A 14,721-nucleotide genomic window follows, 5' to 3' on the forward strand; every position below is an offset into this window, starting at 1 on the left:
AAGAATTGAAGAAGCCAGTTTGAGTGCGAATCGAAAGCCTTCCGGTCAGTAAGTTCCCGCCTTACCAACTGAGCTACCTCGAGCTGGGAAACTAGGTCCCCGAGAGTAACCCTGATACGGAGGAAATATCTGTATAGAGGTGCATATAAAGTGTGGATGAGTCTAAACAGTTGACTATGTTGTTGCTGTTTACTCTGTTAGAACACAAAGCTTCAGGTGTTCTCTATTTGTGGCAATCAACCGCTCCCAAGCGGATGTTAGAAGTCACTCAAAGAAGACAGCAGGAATGCGTTCGGTGATAGCGGACTGTNATATTCTTGAACAGGACACGTTCAGAATTCTAGAACGATACGGGTTACAAACTCCGTTACTTTGAATTATTCATGCGAATCTGATAGAAAGGAACGCGTGGAATGTCAAAGGTGTGCTTGTCTTCGCTAGGATTTTAAGTGCACATGTACTGGCGGACTCATACACTCGTTTTCCAGCTGTTAGTTCAACTCACACAAGTCCCCTTGAAGAAAACTTTAGTCCTCTCTTCAAACAGACAGAAAAAGTTAGAGCAACAAATCGATTCGACCTCTAGATGTTAGTAAACTTGGTTGTGTACTCTAGTATGCTGAAATGTGAAAACAACACACGAACAGTTACTGTGACACACTTGTTTACAAGTTGGTGATCTGACAATTAAATGCATTGGGTAATTGGGTTAAACAAGCAAACTTTATTCGTGAAATATACTCAGCTACACGCCAATTTGCTTTTATCGGGGGACTTAACTGATCCTCAAATGAGTTTCCTCTAGTTTATGATGATCTTCTTCAATGGAATGGGTTGGTGAAGAGTTTTCAGCAATCTCAGGAGAAAACTAACTCGCTCACGTTGTTACAAGCGAGCGCTTATCGGTCTCATCTCCTCTCAACACAGACAAACGAACTAAGAAATCGATTCCCAAAAAGGAATTTCGTTAGGAGTCTTTTAGACAAGCACCGTCTTTGCATTCTGAGTAATTAACACACGGCGATATTTTATTCTCAATTTTTTTATTTCCAAACAAAGAATTTTAACTTGACCAAGGAAAGCCAGATTTTTCTGATTAGCACACTAGAAACAGTACTCTTAAAGGAGGAAATTGAAAATCATTTACGGGCATTTTTGGGTGCGTTCGCTGACAGCTCTACAAAACAGTTTGAGAAAATGCCAAAAAATCCATTGGCCACGGAAGAGGTCGTCACACAGGTTTATAACAGTCCGGACAGGACAACATAAATGCAGTTATATCCTTGGATGTTTTTAGAAAGTTGTGATCCCCCATGATCTTAGCTTTTATCGGAAGAAAATTCTGGGCCTCGATTAGGATGGGGTCATCGTAGATTCCAAAAAATCGCTTCCAGCAGCGCACAACTTTTGTCCTATTGTTCTCAACAGCTTGATCCTTAAGTGTGGTATCTAATATGAAGAGCTCTGTTTAACAGTAAACGTATGTTTCCTCTAAGCGGGTGTTCGTTTTTGTACGCTTTTCACAGTAGGGCGTGCACTATAAGAAATCAAAACATCGTCAAGTGAACTCACGTGACATGGCGTATGTCTGTCCCATCGGAAATGTCAGCCTCACGTATCGCACGCATGTTTATGGAAAGTTGTGCCGGTGAACTTTTACGGACTAGTTGAACACTGCACACTCGGTTCATTAACGGGATGCGTTTCTTCCGAAATCTCTTCCACCACTGTTAGTTAAATAACTTCGTTTTAATAAAGGAAACTACTCATAGAGTTGCTGAAACCTCTTCGACAGCCCACGACCGATTTCGCCCTTGTTGGGGCTCATCAGGTAGGCGCAGTCCCCGAGTTTCCGTCAACCTCATTTTCTACTTTAACTTCGTTTTAAGTCCGGTTAGGGTTGCCGCATTGTTGCACGACTGAAAAGTTTGAACTTGATTTTCGAACAATCTCTCCAAGAGAGGATGGCAAGTTTCGAAAATGATTACCTGTATGTTCACTTGAATTAGGAAATTCCAATATATCCGTCTCTGCGTGTGATAATTATCTACAAACGTACTTCAGGATGGTCGTACTCAACTGAATATGAAGCGTTTAAGCGTTTCAATATATATCGTAAATATTAACTCCAAACTAGAAGTTTTTCCGACCCACAATGACGTACTCTGAGTAATACGACTCACCAATGATCAACAGAAAAAACTGAATTTACCCTGGAGGTGGACAGGATGAATTCCGTAGGTGGCTGTCCTGGAATACATGGACAGAGCTCGCAGTACTACTGACGCTTTATGAGTATCGCACGAATACAATCTGGAGGAAGAACAAGTCACGACAACTTTACTCAGGTTTGGAGAAATGTCATTAAAGGGGTAACGCTTAATAGCTCTTCCTTGGCTAGTCTTATTGAATGCACAGTTACTTGTTGAAGTTTCAAAATACGTACTTTTGCATCTCTAAGGAGCCTTGTCTGTGTGATGCAGGTGCATAAACACAAGCTGGGTGATCGTCTCGGCTACTTTAGACTAAAAAACCATCACAGTGGGGACCGCAATTCTCGATTGCGTAATTTCAACCTGTCTAAAGTATAAATGCGAAAATCGATAGGAATAGGATCATTGAATAAGACCAATAGGATCATTGGGTCATTGAATCATCCGTGTCTCACAAGTGGCGACATTTTTGAGGTTTAGGCCATCTTACCGCTTCATAGACTTTCAGCCCCGGATATGGCGTTTACCGTCACGTCTAAGATGATTATATTGTCAGTAACATCCAGCGAAGACACCAAGTCAGTAAATCAAAGTACAAAATTAACCGGTGGACGCTATCGATACGATGGTAGAAATAAGGCGGTGCAACCAGCCAATCACTCTCGAAGAAATCAGACCACAACGCAATGCCAACCGAGAAGAGAACCAGTCGAAGTGAGGAGGAAACTACTATGAATAGAAGGCGTTGAGATGACCAATCGACTTGAGGGAATGCAAACCAAAACGTAACGAAGATCCCGAACGGACCAATAAATTCACGAAAAAATTTGTCACTCAACTGTTCAATCAACTGAAGAGACAACAGATAGCATTCAAACGCTATATGAAAGCACGTAGGCAAATAGGGGTACCCAACCGAGTGCGCGCTGATGATGAAACCATTGCAAGTCAGTCGCCAAGCTCAGCGAACAGATTAGCAACCATTACTATCCGGCGGTTTACAGTCTTGATCAACAACTTCACATCCTGTAACATCGATAAGAAAAACGCCGCTTTTTTCCTCTATCGATCCCACTATTAAATAGCACTGTGGTCATAGAAACATGAATTGTGGATAGGGTAAACAAGGCAGATTTACACAGCGCCAGACCTTGGTCCTGTGTAGTTTTTCGCCTGTCAGAACAACGAACAGGAAACGTTACCGGATCGTTACCGGACATACAGACTAGCAGTTAAGGAAACAGACTGTGGCAGACAGTGTGACATCTGCAGGATGACAACCAAACAAGTGACCTATCGAGCTATGCACCTTCAAATTATTTCAGGCCAGGCTTGAATAGCTTCCATCAAGTAACAGAATGTTCATGTGTTTAGCTGCTCGTTCGTCAAGTTCCTGCCTTGTCAACTGATTGATCGTTTTGGCCATACTGGTCCTGTTTCTTTTTGTGGCGTGGTGAAAAAATGACGGACTGCAATCGGCTACTATTCCTCTAGACGTCCCGACTGGTGGATGTCATGGAGCTGTGCTCGTATCGAGAACAAAACCTGCGACCGGATATTGCATATGAAACCAAAAACAAGGTGGAAAACGCATTTGCAGCAATAGCGCACATGCTCCGACCAAACTTCTGCGATCTTTGAAGAGATTACAGGGACTGATGGACAAGGATTAACGAAAAATTGCAAGGCTGAGTGTCAGGCGTGCGAAAAATCATATGAGTCGGATCAGAAACCAGGAGTTCATTGGCTCATGTTTCGACCAAGCTATGAAACCCGATTCTCATCCAAACTCTTGCAATTCTTTCCTGGTCCTGAACGAGCTCATCTTACCACCGGGTGTGCTTTCTTTTCTGTATAAGGAACAAAAAAGGTCATTGACGATAAACATAGGTAACGTTCAGCTGTAACACCCTATCGGTACCCAGCTGTCATGCGACCCGAAGTAAGCTCGAGGACTGAGATACTGTTAGGCTGCCCAAGAGCAGTCAAGATGCTGAGGTTGGGTTCGAACCACGGACCTTCCCGGCCAAAAGTTCGTGCCTTAACCACTGAGCTGTCTCGACCTCAAAGAGGACATTAGCTGTCAGCGCAGATTTGCAAACACTCTGTCCTTGCGGAAGTAAATAGGTACTAATCAAGGTATTTTTAGGTTAAAGCCGGTCTAGTCAACTTTGGTAAGCTACTGTTTGATACAGAAAACAAAGTGAGTAGTAGTTTGTGTTCACAAATCCGGCATAATTATGTATATATATATATATATAATGCAGCCTGAATGACTGCAGGCATATTTGTCTACGTTTTTTTTAAATTGATACATTCATACCTAGTAATACATTGTTTACTCTCACTTGGCCGATCATGAACTTCCGTCCATATAAAAGTACTTTCTATGGGTGACAAAATGTCTACGCTTGAGGTAACAACTAACCAGATAAATATCGACCATTCCATAGTTCCCCCAAGAGCTCCCACAGCGTGCTGCCTAGGCAACAGACACTGGGACGCCAATCGTTTTAGAACTTACGTGTGAGAGCTAAATTTGTTCCCACCTGTCTGACCCCAGTTAAACAAGTAATCCGGCCAATGGTGTTTTTCCAAATTCAGACTTTTTTATCCCAAGGCGTCAAAGTCCGTTTCTGTGCTACCGAATCAGTCAGCTGCTTGCTAAGCACGAGTTTCTATGAATAGTAACTAATCGCGTTAACGTTGCAACACCCTCTAAAACAACACATGTTTGATAATTCTACCCTTCGGGGACGCAACGTCTCGCGGTTTGTGTGTGTTTCTGTTGATGGCTTTGCTATTCAGATGTACCCGAGCAGTTTTTCGAGTCCGAATTTCATATCGAAAATTGAACGGCTTTTAGAAAAATAGCCCGAATTCACGCTCAATAAGGCTGCACCATTTACGACAGAACAGTAGGTATCAGGTCAGCACAGAAGCCTGCTTCCAACAAGGTAGGTACTACAGCGTCCCAACGCAGCGGGGCTCGATGGTGTTTCTGACTGAGGTCGGGTTAGAGTGTAGGCTGAGTGTCAGTGTCAATACAAGGTGCTGTTCAACTATACGTTTGGGGATGCAAACTGGTACGTCAGCTAATCCAGCAATGACTAGGTCCACTGATTAACACGCTTTTGAAAATCCCTAAGGAACACCATAACTACTTTCGGCAGCCCTTAAGGTGCTAATCCTGCGCTCTGCAGGTCAGCAAAAATTGAACTTTTCGAGTGTCCACTGGAATGTATACAGACAGATAGCTGCTTCATTGCTTCACTAATGTGTCTTTCTCCATAAGAACAGTCAAACTGATAAATACGCATACGGGTTTACTATTTTGACTTAATCTATTCCATGTATGTGTGACTCAGATGGAGGAGTATCCCAAGGTCACCCCTGTTGTACTGTGTCATTTCCAGTGAGGCCAAGGACACTTTATAGCTAGTTATTTACGGTTATCTAATCTGGCCACGTGACATGGCATTCGTAACAACTCTGGCAGATCCTGGATCTCTTGTTTCGATGACGGAAACAAGCGAGGATGACATGAAGAGTAGTGGGAATAGTGGGTGAATATTGGGGATGAAGCTATAAGGTTAGGAGTCCCAGTTAGCCGCTGCGTGTTAAGCATCACGTGATAACTAGTCGCCGACGTACTTATCTGGATATGGAATGCCAAGGTAATGGACTTTGCTGGCTTACCACGCTAGATATCGTCTGAAATATCGCTATCTGGAGACCCCGGTTGGTCACTGTGGTTAGTATCAAATAAACAGTATTGGTTGCAGGATGGATGAAAACTGTTCGATAGCCCACACTACCGGTCTTTTTGCGACTCATAAGACCGTTGTAGTTTCCGAATTTCCAAACATTTTACTTCTCACCTGAACACCTTGCTACATGTTCATATGGAGTTACGCACTGATTTTCAAGTTGAATTATTATCAAGGGACTTACGAGTACTGCTGTGCCGACAAATGCTTCGATATTCTTCGTCTAAAACTGGAGATGATTTTTGCGTGTCACTTTTGATTTGATGATACGAAAATGAGCGATTCAGCTGAGATCTTCTTGAGCCTCCCGTTTCTGTCAAGCTAATTTTAAAATAAGACCACAAAATTTTTATCGTCCAGTCCGGTTCCTTAGTCCTCCTGGCATCTCCAACTTCGAATGTTGATTCGTTCTTCCCTGCGCACACGATATTGAGAAGTACAGTAGTGAGACTGACAATGTAAGATCAAATAATGAAAAAACCATTCATCCAAAATGAATCTGGTCAACAAAATATCCCACAAACGGTCTCCAAAAAGCTTCATCAAGGGGCCAAGTCTTCAACTGGAGGAAAATTCAAGGAGACTGAGTATGAGCAAAATCAGACCTCTTTCCAAGACTGTCAGAATAAATTTTTAATTGATTCACACATAGATGGGAAGCTCAGGCGGAAAAATGGTTTATTCTGAAAAACTTCTATCATACTCGTGTCATGACCTGATGAGAAGTCATGGGGGCAAACATCTCCTGGAAAAGGGCTTTTTTCAAGGAGAGACCTTGGAAAAAACTTCTCCTGTGACAGAAATGTTTTGGTCAGAACTGTGAAAAGGTCAAACATTATCAACTTTTGTCACAAACGGTCATCCTAAACCAGTCTACGTGAGTGATTCAAAATGTCCAATACAAAAATCGCATCATCACCGAAACCATAACTTTTTTGTTCTTTTTTAGCCGACGAGAAACTATGAACGGAGCTCCGGACACTGCACTACTTGTTGAGCAATTGCGCAAACAGATTGCAGATCTAAAAAGTCCAGAAGAACCGAATTTTCTAAACAGTGATGAAACGTGAGTTGATACGACATTTGATTGTGTGAGGAGATTTGATAATTTGTGGTGTAGATGTCGTCCTGCAAGTGAAGCCAATCTATGCCAAAAATTTGAGAAGCATTGTGCAGCGTCTTCATCCGTATTAGGAATCACCGGCAGTGCGCGAAACTCAGGAAACTCAGGACAGTTTGGAGCCCGCGACCTCCCAGTTTGTAATATTAACCGCTCATGGCCGAACGGCTATGAGTTCAAACTTTCAGCTGGAAGGTCGCGGGATCGAGACTCTCCGGGGTTTCGTGAGATGCGCATTGCTGCAATCAAACAGTTGCAGCAACAGGCATAGTTACCGTGTTGCTGTACCTCACTTTAAAGCCTCATCATTCCACAGCCAATCCACGAAATTGTTGGCTGTTCGTGGTTTATCCCGATGTGATTCAGCGGCATCATTCAAACACAAACTTTTGCGTGGCAGGTCCAAGGAAGGTCGCGGATCGAGACTCTCCGGGGTTTCGTGAGATGCGCATTGCTGCAATCAAACAGTTGCAGCAACAGGCATAGTTACCGTGTTGCTGTACCTCACTTTAAAGCCTCATCATTCCACAGCCAATCCACGAAATTGTTGGCTGTTCGTGGTTTATCCCGATGTGATTCAGCGGCATCATTCAAACGCAAACTTTTGCGTGGCAGGTCCAAGTTGGCACTTTTTTCTCTCACGGGTAACTATCGGGAAACTAACTCGTGACTGACTACATGTGGAACGTAACTGTCATGACATTTGAAAAAGCATCCTTTCCCACCCGTTTCAAGTAGACTCAGATTCCCGTCGTTTTGCCAACAGACACTATCGAACGTGTATATTGTCACGGAACTTCAAGAAGGCTCAATAGACGGAGGTATTCGAGAGCAGTGCAAGGCTCGACTGCTAGACTTTGAGAGCGTACTCAGGCGTCATTTTCATCATGCCTCGCCTTTCAGTCAGACCGTCTACCAAATTACAAAGAAGCGAACAGTCCCTTTGGCATCCTTGCGCAGAAGACATGACGCCCCTCCTCTTTTCATACCAGCATCTTATGCCAGATTGTTACTGGGTTTCGCATTCACCGGAAGCAACAACAGACCAAAGAAGTCTTTTATTTTCGAGAAGTACACTCATACGCAAATCAATTTGGTTTTCACGAGAGACTCAACTACAACTGAATGTGCTGCACACAGGCCGCCTCATGATCCAGTTGGCACGATATTCGATATATCGCAGTATATTTTTCATAAAAGAACCTACTCATAAGGTCGCTGAAAACTCTTCGACAGACCACGACCGATTTCGCCCTTCTTTGGGCTCATCAGATAGGCGCATTCCTCAAGTTTCTGCCAACCTTATGTTCTGCTTGGACTCATATTGGACTTTTTTCGAGAAATACACTCATTTGCAAATCATTTTGGTTTCCACGAGTGACTCAATTGAATCTCTCGTTTATGATGTTCTTCAATTGAATGTGCTGCACACAGGCCCATGTTTCAGTTGGCACGACATTCGAATTATAACAGTATATTTTAAAAAACGAATCTACTTACAAGGTCGAAGAGTTTTCAGCAACCTTGAGAATAGTTTCCTTTATGAAAAGTCCTCCAGTTCTTTGTAGTCGAGTTGTTTCAAAAGAGATTTGTTTGGTTCCACCAAATGAGGTTAGCCATAGGCGTTCTCTGCAGGCTGTCGACGCCAGTCTTCTTTCCACACCAGAAGGAAGAAGTTTTCATTTTCCGAGTTCAACCCTGTTGTCGAGCAGACGCAAACCAGAAAGCTCTTCAAAAAATGCAAGTGTGTCCGGTCCAGGAGGAGGAGATTACTTGTCTGGAAAAATGCCAACCTTTTCAAAGCAAAGTTATTTTATTTTATCGCCTCCTTCTACCAGTCACTGAAATGTAATAGCTCAAAAATGACGAATGAGCATAAGCTCTGTGGATGACACCGTGTAAACGTGCCACTAGGTTGTCGACGCGGGTCTACTTCAAAGTACTAAATATTACACTTTATTAAATTACACAAGTAAACGTCTGATTGATTTATTACCGCCACGCGCAATTCGTTTTCGGTTCCAGTCTAGTACGCTTCCTGAAATCTCGAGATTGGGATATGGAGGCCACGGAAAAAATGCTGCGCAAAACCATAACTTGGAGAACTGAGTTTCGTCCATTTGCTCTGGATTGCAATCACTGCCGAACACATCCAGGTTCACACACATTAGTAAGTCTAATAAAGTCAAACATTTTGTTGATAATCATCTCGCATCATTTTAAACAAGAAAAACGACAATTGTAGCATGTCCAACGGAAACGTGACGCCATCGGTAAGAAGAAAATAAGCCTGCCTCCGATATCCACGTGAGATTATCAGTGGTGAGAAGCGTCAGTCAGAGTTCGAAGGAGGCGTGAGATGGCTTCTATGCTCTGCATCAGCCTTAAAAAAACCATGCTAACAGCTCGAGCTCATGTGGATTTTATTTCCCAACGAAGGCTTCTAAAATGACATTCAATTCCCCAAATATTTCCCCACTGAAGAGTCCGCTTGAATCCTCGATTTTTTGAGTTTTTACAGAAGTACACCTCCTATAGAAATAAAGAACAAAGACATCAAAAGCGAGTAACGCAAGCAACAAGAAAACGCAGCTTAGAGTGGAACGATTTCAAGAACACATTTCATCGACTTCCTTTAATGACTATCGACTCAGCCACTGCATGTTCAGATGGGTGAACAGAACTATAGTTCGGCGATGTCCCAATTTTGGCTCGATCAGCTCCACTGGTTTGTTTCGTTAGTGACAGACTGTTAAATGTAGCTGGCTAAAGGAAGTCATGGGTTTCATCTCGTTGTACTGTTAGTGCTGTGGCTGTAGCGTAATTAGGTTGATTACCAGAAGGTGACAGGCGCTAACTGATGATTACAATAAGTATGTGCACTTGGTGAAAGTAGATATAATGTGAAAAGTGGAAAAAGCGAAAGAAGTGACTTATCGTTTGAGGACAACTGTTGAGGGTTCCTGAGTGAAGTCCCGGACGCGGGACGTGTCTTCACTGCAGTATAGCTGCTACAAGTGTTCCCTAGTTAGCCGTGGAGACTTGTGGAGCTTGGTTGAATTCCTGTCCTGTGTGTGTGTGTGTGTGTTGGGTCGAGTCGGCTGCCTGTTTATTGTGTTTGATACTTTGATATTTATTGTGCTTGATACTTGATCTGATGTGGTTGAAGTTCGCAAGCCTGGCGCGTGACGCTGGTGGTCGACGCGTAAACAAAAATAGATGGGATGTTATGGTGTACCTGTTGTCGGCTAAGTTGCAAGTGGGACAGAGATAGTCACGTGGTTTAAGTGTTTGTGACGCGTGATCTAGTCAGCGACTGCTACGGTAACTTGGGGGCTCAAACATCGACTTTAGTCGGAGAAGGGATGAACTTTGATGTTCGGTTAAAGACAGAAAACATATATGCCTCTTGGTTTGCGTGTACCCAGTCTAAGTCGCGTACAGCATCTTCTGTTTCAGGCAGGCAGTGGGCAAAAGTAGAAGCAGGTAGAGCGCTCAACAAATAGTCATTCAGGTAGTCGGTTGAATATGGCACGAACCGATATGCTAGCAGTGTCACAATCAAAGCCTTTGGTTAGGACATGTCTCCACAGAGAAGTGTGGCGACTGCGCTCACGTCGCTATAATCTGTGCACAAGCAAAGAAAATAAAGCCCAAACTCTGAAGGATGTAGGATGAAGGATCTCTTGACTCCCAGTTTTCCGACAATCAGACATAATAGTAAATTTGGTTATCCAGTACGGTGACGGCAGTGGACGGAAAATCATTTTGAAAACCCTTGTGTTAAGCCTTGATTCAAACATTCTTGCACCCTGGTCAATACGTCGGGTAAGGCACGCTTATAAGCGGGTCCGTATGCCTGTTAGCTGGAACCAAAATAAGAGCGGGCCATTTTGTATTTTTTATTCGTCAACGTCAAAATATCTTCTTGAGAAGTCGGTTGCTAGTCCCCAACCCTACGTTTAATGTGCGCCAATAATCGTGGATGTACAGTTTAGTGAGAAGCATTGCCACAACCGTTAGTTCTCATACTGATTACGTCACATACATAATCGAGGTAATTTGTAGTGTCTTCCTTTATTCAGACTGCCGATATTCGCCCAAAGCTTCCTTAAGTTTCGACATCACCCCATGATTTCGGCAGATTCATCATTCGATTATTTCTTCACCATCATGTTACCTGAACACCCGGGCGATTCACCATTCGGTGGAATTCGTCTGTCCTAGATTCTAATCCAGTCGATGTGAGGCACAAAAGAAAACCCTTGATTTACCGGCTCCCTAATTTGTGACCCATCAGCAGTCATAGCACCGACGTTAGTCATATTGTTTCAAACCTGAAGCTTGCTTACTCATCTGGATCGTTCAGCGTCACAATCAGGCATCGAGCCGCATTAACAATAGTTATACAATGCTGTTGGGGCTTGACCGTCAGCTAAGTGATGCTCGCCAAACCAACAGCCAAGTGTACTAGGGACACTCGAAGCACGTGTGCCAAAGGGGACTTTCATGAAAGATCGCTTGGAATCTGCCATGTTCGCACAACAAACGAATGCGAACGAACGCGACAGCCCACTTCTAATAAACTACATCACTGTCCTACCCTCTGAGCTATCATTTACGCCAATGATTCATGAATTTTCTGTTGAGACGACCAAGTGCCATGTGACTCAGTGGTTGTGGCTGACAGGAAGACATATTTGCAAATGTCCCAAGACATATGGACCCGGTAAATTCAACTGCAGTGTTTGTTTGAATATGTGAAGCACGCTGTGGTTGTGTGTGTATTAGCGCCAAATTCAAGTCACCTTGTTAGGCAAGTTGTGATGCCAAGAAAATAGCCACGCATGAACATGTAAATGCAGCTAAAAGATAGAGTCGAAAGTCAACCATTTTTTGTAGGTACCAGATCAGAAGTGCGTTAACGGATCTTCATAGAATACTTGGTATGTCGAGATAGTGTTCTTCAGCTTCTGAGCATCATCTAGAGTACCGGTCACATTGAAGAGCAAGAAGAACTGTCTCATGCCAGTACACTAACTTCCCTGAACTCGGTGAGGCACTTGTGAAAATCCCCCTTAAGACATAATCTATTTCAGGTTGTCTGGTCACTACTTGTTTAATGTACAACACTAAAAAGTCCCTCACTGTTGCCGTAATTTTTTAAAATTCATTCTGCATCGCTCGCCTTCTCGTATGTACCACAGGGGAATCTGGAGAGCGGATTATTTTAACCTCCTGCCCCTGAATTTCCGGTGTCCGGTTGATAATTTAAATAAAAGTTTCGGCTTAATAGGCGGTTTTGTTTTCCAAAAGCTAATTGTCAAGGTGGGCTACGCTTTTTGTATCTTCGGGATCAGTTTCACCTCTTTCTGTGACTTAACCGCATGACGAACAACCACTGCAGAAGTATGGGGAAGTAGAACTTGATGAGATGCATTCAGTCGTAGGCGTTAGACAGGCTGCCTGCATTCAGAACCCCGTTTGGGCGTAATCACCATCTTCGACAAAGGCGAGTACTACTCGTAAACAGTCAGAAGTGTGTTGACAAATCATGCAGTAAACACCCTTTACACTAGAGACAAGTTTTTCACGCTTGACCGATTTGTTGATCCCAACATTTTAAAGGATCGAACCGTGATTTGCTCTGCAAATGTCTACAGGATTGAAAGAGGTTCCAATTTCTTCACAATGACTTCAATTTTGTTGCAGTTTCTATTGCACCACTTAATGTGAATACGTTGTTGATGTTACCATGACGAATATAACTCACTCACATGAACTAATGTCAGTTGAACAGTCAAAACAAATAACGGAGATGTCCCTGTTGCACAAGAACCTGGTTCCTCACATCAAGAGAGCCATTCAAGAATCATCGGTCAATGAAGCTATTTGATACGGATCATTGCTCCTTGTTTGTTCCACTAATTTTCACGTGCTGACTTTGTCTTCTGTATAGGGTTTTTTTTCAGGATTTATCTGTTGGTTCGACGCATTTAGTTTAATGGTGCCCCTAAACAATAGAATGGAATTGAATCTTTCACAAATTTTTATCGCTGCTTAACGTCTGAAGTTTGTCGGTTCCGTCGACCCGCCAGCGAGGACAGTGTCATCTAAGACGCACTAGGATTTTTCACTGTTCTTTGTCGGTTAAAATGGTAAGGCTAACTAGCAGATATTTTTCTGAAGATTATAAAAATATGATTTTCCGGAAGTATGAAAGCACTCATATCACTTTTTCCATCCTGAAACATCAAAGGGTGAGGCACTCAACTAGTCGAACTAACCTAAAGCGTTCCTCAAGCGTTGTCTGTTCGTCTATTCAACGTGACAGACAGTTCACCAGCATGCGCTGGTCTAGTGTCACACGTAAACCGCCAAGGATGTGCTCTGCTGATGATGATGGGTGAAACTCAAGTCTGTTGCATCCCCCTTTGGTGTGGACCCACGAGAACAACTGAACCAGGACAGAAGGACTGCTCAACCGAAAGAAACGTGAACCAGTAGTTTCAGGGTCCCGTTTTTAATAAAACGATTTGTCGCATTACGTTGTCTGTGAGACAGACTGGAAGATTTGTGCAAATTCGAAATGTGATGGGGAACGAATGAGAACACGGTAAACAACAAACTATGATGATCGGTTTCCATGCGATACTTAACAATTCGCACGAAGCGAAGTACATGACCACACAGTATAGAAACACAACACCGACATTTTTACTAGGTGAACGCGGGTACTACAAAGCGTCATAGGACGCGTCACTGACAGCCTTTTTGTGATCCACCCTATTAGACAAACTGATGTGGATGGGCGGTAATCACTGTTGTTAAACAACTTCAAAGCCGGATGTGGGCGGATGCCTATAACGTAGCGATCGTCACTGCAAATGATGGCGTGGTATGAGACACACAGCAGTTAGCAACAAACGAATGGTTGTGCGACCGCCAGGTGATCGTTTCGGTGAAAGGCGCACGAGCGACCAGATCACTGGATTGTGTGCGCTAACCAAAGGTGGGGAAAAAATTTACATTTGACTAGAAAAACGCTTTGTGGACTCCGAAAACAAACGCCCCGTGACTCCTAAATAATCCGCGATCGTACGGTTCGCAAGTTCGGGGTTATTTTGTTGCTGACGCTTTTCTAAACCGGTTGTGATCCCCGATGCAATACATATCCCTTGTCAACTTTGAGTTCATTGACTCTGAGCGGTGTAGAATCCATCGTATAACTATTTTCCGTTCTACCTTTCCCTTAATGTTTGCAGCGTCAAATTGGCTTCGATCAAGCCAACCGACCAGTCATCTACGCCACCTTCTACTCAGCCTTTCCATCACAACGGAACCCAGCAGTTGAAGCCCTGACACACTTGATCTATGTTTTTGAAAATGCCGTACGGAGCATGCAGCCCGGTGTAAGCCAGTGGGTATTTGTTCTGGACTGTGCTGGTAAGTTGCTCGGAGTCCTTTGTTCGGTCATCAAGACGATCTCTTTGATAATTTCGTTAATCCATACGCAGAGAGAGGACCTGTTTCGGATAACTCAGACTGAACGCGTTTAGTTCGGGATCCCGAATGTACAGTCTACTGGCCTACTGCCGGTAAATACCAAGTGAGAGTC

The 14,721-nt window shown here is 43.4% G+C and overlaps 1 protein-coding gene across 1 annotated transcript in view; it reads left to right on the top strand.

The window, feature by feature from the left end:
- T265_05344 (hypothetical protein) overlaps window positions 1-14,721 on the top strand; it is a gene marked incomplete at both ends in the record, with an annotated part of 68,364 nt that overhangs the window by 30,260 nt on the left and 23,383 nt on the right. The window contains 3 exons of the mRNA XM_009170335.1: window positions 6,933-7,049; window positions 9,129-9,273; window positions 14,369-14,549. The remainder of the gene's footprint in view (window positions 1-6,932; window positions 7,050-9,128; window positions 9,274-14,368; window positions 14,550-14,721) is intronic.

This window comes from Opisthorchis viverrini, assembly GCF_000715545.1.
Source record: "Opisthorchis viverrini unplaced genomic scaffold opera_v5_100, whole genome shotgun sequence".
Lineage (NCBI taxonomy): Eukaryota > Metazoa > Platyhelminthes > Trematoda > Opisthorchiida > Opisthorchiidae > Opisthorchis > Opisthorchis viverrini.